At 34.7% G+C, this 6,142-nt stretch overlaps 1 long non-coding RNA gene across 1 annotated transcript; it reads left to right on the forward strand.

Moving 5' to 3' along the window:
* Window positions 1–280: 280 nt before the first annotated feature.
* LOC121812954 lies at window positions 281–520 on the forward strand. Its single transcript, XR_006053430.1, has 2 exons — window positions 281–342; window positions 427–520. It is a non-coding gene; the product is annotated as an uncharacterized LOC121812954 (long non-coding RNA).
* Window positions 521–6,142: the final 5,622 nt, after the last annotated feature.

Genomic DNA, 6,142 nt, shown 5'->3' on the forward strand with positions numbered 1-6,142 from the left:
ACATAAAGCTGCTCTCTGCAGCCATGTTTGACCTGCTGCTTTGTAGGACTACAGTAATGGAGGATTTGGAGGCTGAACTGGGCTCTGTGACACTTTTTGTAGTGAACTGATGAAAGCTGCGTCTCAGATGGATGTTAGTCCAACACATCAGACACGACCTCTGCAGCTCTCAGTTGATGTGCACATGAATGATTTGTGTTTCCTCTGCAGGTGAAGGTAGAAAGTGTGTGTGAGCTGATGTGAATTGAGCAGCATGGATCAGTGTGAGGACAGAGAGGAGGGAGTCCCTCCCTCTAAAAGCACTCTGTGTGGGGAACATGAGAGCCAGACCAAAGCTCAGAGGTGAGATGACCATCTCTAACTGTCCATGACTCTTCTCCATGTCACAGCTCAGCACTCACATCACTGCTCCATCATTATTCACAGGAACCAGCCTGGACCTCCACCCAGCTCTGTGTCCTCTAAGAGCAAACGGGTGAAGCATTTCTTTCGTAATTTAGGGCGAAAAAAGTCATCTGACGAAAAGTAAGTTCATGTCAGTATTAAAATGTTTGAAATTTTAATCAGCTTTTTACAGTTTATGTGAGGATATGGAGAAGTGCGAGGGCCACATTAACAACAAATTGTGATGGATCATTTTGAGATTGAAGTCAAAATGTGGAAATTAAATTTTTTTTAGTTTGAGACAAACTGCCATGGCTCCTATCTGGTCATTAAGTGATGATGTGACAAATCCTACTTCCGGGTCTAAAGTAGTCTGCGTTTAATATGGCTTTTGTGTTGTTAACATGTTTAATGTTTTGTATTTTCTTCTATTTATCTCAGTTGTTCTCCTGGCTGAAGTTTGGTCCTTTTACAGCATCCTGCCATGCGATTACATTTGTTCCTGACCACCGAGAACACTCACGTTAACTTTTATCGAGTGGAAAAAAAGTTAGCTTGTTTATATTATGCTAACATAGCTGTGTCGCTAGCGGTCACGTAGCACATCATTATATACCAGCTAGCCCAACTTCAGTAACCCTACAAACGTCACTGCTGTTTAGTTTTCTGTCTTCATTTATGCTGGAAGTGATAACAGAGCTGTACGTTTTAATTTGTTTCCAAAACCCCGCAGTCAGGACATGCTATATTGTATTTAGATAGAAGCTAGCGAGCTAACTCCCTGCTAACTTCTAACTCCGTTAAATGTCATAAATTCCGTTTTCATGGATGCCTGGATGTTAAACTCAATTGTTACACCTGGTAGAGCAGAACGCTGATCATTTTATTAAAGATGAAAGACTTTAGACAGTTTTTCAACTCTCAGTAATGCCACAGTGATCGTTTGATATATGGACCTGCAGCGGAGTTTAGACCCAGACACGGCTAGTGACGTCAGACTTAACAACCGGATAGTCTATAAAATGATTTTGTGTAGATGAGTTGGTGAAATCATTCTTCAAACTTGCAAACTTGAAATGTATATATGTATTACTCGATGGCTGATTAATTTGTTTCACTTATCTACACATTTAGTTGTAGAGGTTATATGAGCTGTGGTAGTTGTTTGGTTTGTAACAAATGTAATCTCCACATATTGACTTTTTTTCTCAAAGTGGGCACTACTTTTTTTTTCTTTTTTTCATCATACAGTGAAGCTTTATGATCAGGCGTTTATTGAAAATTTTGAGATTTTAATTTTTAGGATCCATCAGAGGCTCAACCCTGATCCTGAACCCAGCTGTGTGTCCTTAAAGAGTCACGTCACAGATCGTCCCATTATTTTAAAGTCCAGCAGCTGTGTCTGCTGCAGAGAGGTGAGCTGTTAGTAACATGAACTCTTTGATGTCAGTTTGGTGTCTGATTTAAATGACCTGTTTGATATTGTTTCCTGGTCTGACCTGCTTGGTCAAAGTTCAGCAATCAGAACACAAGGGCAGCTCTGTGAATTAGTCTAAATATTAGACACAGTGAAGAAAGCATTCAACTTTTATTTAATTTTTAAAGAATATAAAATTAATTCCTTTTTTGGTTAACAGCTGCTAGTCTGTCCAGCAGCTTCTAAAGACTTAAAAGTGTCTTTAATGTTTCATTTCATGCTGATCTTGCTCTTTGTCCACAGGATCCATGAAAGATTACACTCACCTGAACCTGATCTCAGTGGTATGTCCTTTAAGCGTCATCGGTCTATGGATCCACCATTAAACTTTAAAAAATGGGGGATTTCAAAGACAAAGTGAGTGAACATCGGTATAATTTATAATTAGATTAGGCACTTCCAAACATCTAGCAGATGACTTTGGTGTGTTTGTCACTTCCCGTTCCCCCCCTGTCCTAATTTCTGAGTCATTTGAGGAGTTTCAGTATCTCCAGTATTTGTTCAACACAGCAGAAAAGGCAGATTGCACGTACTATAATTGAGGAACCAAACAAAATAAGTGAGGAAATTAACATGTTCTATAGTAATCTGTATAAATCAAGAACTGAAAAAGAAAATGCAGATATCTTTTTTGATATGATTAAAGATCAGGTAAAAAAATTGGAAGAGGATGATAAAACATGGTTAGAAGAAGATTTGAAAATATCCGAATTAGATACAGCTCTAAAACAAATGAAAAATGGAAAATCGCCTGGAATTGATGGTCTAACGATTGAATTTTATAAAACCTTTTGGCAAGACATTAAAGATTTGTTATTTAATGGCTTTTTGGATTGTTTAAAAAATGAAGAACTATCCCCAACAATGAAAACAGGATTAATAACCTTATTACCCAAACCAAACAAAGATTTACAAATGCTAGACAATTGGAGACCCATAACACTTTTATGTAACGACTACAAATTATTAGCCTTAGTATATGCAAATAGGCTTAAAAGCGTCTTAACCAAATTGATTGATGAGTGCCAATCAGCGTTTATTAAAGGAAGGCAGATTCATAATAACATAAGATTAATATTAGATATGATTGACTATCGATCCTTTATTAATTCAGAAAGTTTAATACTATTTATTGACTTTTTTAAAGCATTTGATTCAATAGACCATAATTTTTTATTTAGATCTTTAGAACTTTTTGGATTTGGAAACAAATTTTGCAAAGTGATCAAACTGTTCTACAAGCAAATTTATAGTTATGTTTCGCTCAATCCAGGCATAACATCTAGGATAGACATATTCTGTGGAATTCGACAGGGTTGCCCAATTTCTCCAAAATTATTTATTCTTTGCACTCAATTAATGGCTTACCTCATTGTGAACCATTCAGACATCGAAGGAATAAACATTTTTGATATTGAACTGAAAATAAGTCAGTTTGCAGATGACACAGTAATATTTTTAAAGGATAAATCAATACTCGAGAAAGCATTGAATGTCATTTCAATTTTTTCTAAAGCTTCAGGCTTGTGTCTGAACCTAAAGAAGTGTGAACTTTTGCCACTTTATGATTGTTTGGAAAATAGCATGAGGACGATTCCAGTGAAAAATGAAGTTAAGTATCTAGGCATCTATTTAGACAAAGACATCAACACTAGAGAATCAAAAAACCTAAAAGACAAAATTGATGGCATGTCCAAAACACTAAATCATTGGTTGACGAGAGATATTACAATTTTTGGACGCAATCTATTATCCAAATCAGAGGGCGTCTCAAAGATGGTTTATCCAGCATACTCACTATACATTACCCCGAAAAGTATTAAAAAGATTAACTCTATAATCTATCAATTCATTTGGCGCAATAAAACACATTACATTAAAAAATCACAACTTGTCAAAGATTACGCTAAAGGTGGTATAAAGTCAATTGATTTTCAATCAATGGTTGGAGTATTTAAAATAAACTGGATAAAAGCCTTCCTCTTGAAACCTGACTCCATATGGTTCCATATCCCAAAAAATATTTTCAAAAAGGTGGGAGGGTTGGATTTTCTCCTGAAATGTGATTTTGATATATTGAAGTTGCCTGTGAAACTGTCAGAATATCATAAGCAGGTCTTGTCTTATTGGAAGATGGTGTTTGCCCATAACTTTTCACCACATTGCTCCACCTTGTGGAATAACAGAACAATTACAATTAATAAGAAGTCATTGTTTATTAAAGAGTGGTTTGAAAAAAACATAATCTTTATAACAGACTTACTTGATGAAAGGGGTCAGTTTCTCTCAGTGGGTGTTTTTAATGCTAAGTTTAACATTCAGTGTTCCCTTAGAGAATATGACAAGGTTTGTAAGGCAATCCCCTTACCTCTGTTGAGTTTGATTCAAGGTTATTTGTATTACTCTAAGGCACAAATTAGTCTACCTTCTTTACATCTAAACCAGATTCCTTTGACGGATAAAAACTGTAATAATAAAACCATGAACAAGATATTTAAAAACAAATTATTTCACGACTTTAACAGTAACACAAAACTAAAAGGGAGTAATGTTAAAATAACGAACAAATATACGCACTTTTTAAAATGGCCTATCCCCCCCAAAGTCAAAGAAATGCAATTTAAAATAATTAATGGATATTACCCAGCAGCTGAAATGCTTAAAAAAAGGTTTGGGTTTGAGGTAGAGCCATGTGGATTTTGTTCACAAAATGTGGAAAGTATTGATCATTTGTTTTTTTCCTGCTCAGTAACAACTGACTTTTGGCAAGATCTAGTAGACTGGTTGAGTATAAGAATAGATGGGATGACCCCACTGACTCTAACACAAGTTTTATATAATAATGGTGATCCATCTAAGGAACTGTCCATGCTACACAAGGTGGTGATAATTATGGGCAAATACCACATACACAAATGCAAATGGCAAAGTAAAAGACCTTCCCTAACTGTATTGAAAATTGAATTAAAATCTTTTTTGTCATCTTTAGAATTACTGAGGGATTCATGTAAAGAGGCTGCTTTGATATGCGACAATGGGACTCAATCTCTATCCTTTTAATGATTGTGTTTTTGGTGTACTAAGTAAGCCACATGTATGTTAAAGTGTTCGCAGAAAGGAAACTGTTATATGTCATAAAAATGGCCTTCATATATTTATGTATATGTATATATGTGTATGTGTATATATTTATGTATATATATTTATGTATATTATATGTATATGTATATATATGTGTGTATATATATGTGTGTATATATATGTGTGTATATATATGTGTGTATTATGTGTGTATATATATGTGTGTGTATATATATGTGTGTATATATATTGTATGTATATGTGTGTATATTATATTTTATATATATATTATGTATATATTTATGTATATATATATTATGTATATATGTTATATATATTTATGTATGTATATATGTTTTTTTTTGTATGTATATTTGTATTTATGTTTTATATATATATATATATGTATATGTGTGTATATATATATATATTTGTGTGTGTGTGTATATGTGGTTTTTTTGTTGTGTTTGTGTTTTTTTGTTTTGTTTTGTTTTTCCTATTTTGTTTGGTTTCTTATTCAACCTTTTCAAGATGTTGTTGCACTAATGTTGTCTCCCAACGAGAGATTGTAATATGTGCATAAATTTAATTAAAGTATGGAAAAAAAAAAATCTGTCTTCCGGTATTTTCTCCGTAAGCGACCTTTCCTCGACCAATGAGATGAGCGGTAATCTGAATTGTCATACTCGAATTGTCATAAGTGTGCTGTCAGCTCATTGGTCACAAAGCAGGAGAGGGGCTGGGAATTATGTTTTCCAACAAAGCGTTAATTCCATAAACATTTATAGACTACTTTTGATTCTCACTGTATTACGGGACAAAGTGCGTCCCTTATTAGCTCAATACGGGACGATTACGTTTTTAAAGGGACGGTTGGCAACCCTAGCCGGAATTTTATATTCATGCTAGCGTTCACGGCGTTAACTACACATTTAAAGCGTCTAACAAAAACAGGCACAATGATGATAATAACTGAACTAAAATCACAATCAGAAACATCAGTTGGCTAATTATACATTATATGTGTGTTTTACAGTGTTAGAAAGAAATGACACCAACCTCTCCCACAGGGGAATTGTAGAAAAGGGGCAAGGCCAAGGGGTACACTGTATTTATAGGGTTACACCAAGAAAGAAGAACAACAATGAGGAGGGGCTCTGATAAGGAATATAACTACAGGCTTGGAGGTCCTAACAGTCA

The sequence above is a fragment of the Haplochromis burtoni genome, unplaced genomic scaffold (genome assembly GCF_018398535.1).
Source record: "Haplochromis burtoni strain Fernald_Lab_line unplaced genomic scaffold, NCSU_Asbu1 Contig_980, whole genome shotgun sequence".
Lineage (NCBI taxonomy): Eukaryota > Metazoa > Chordata > Actinopteri > Cichliformes > Cichlidae > Haplochromis > Haplochromis burtoni.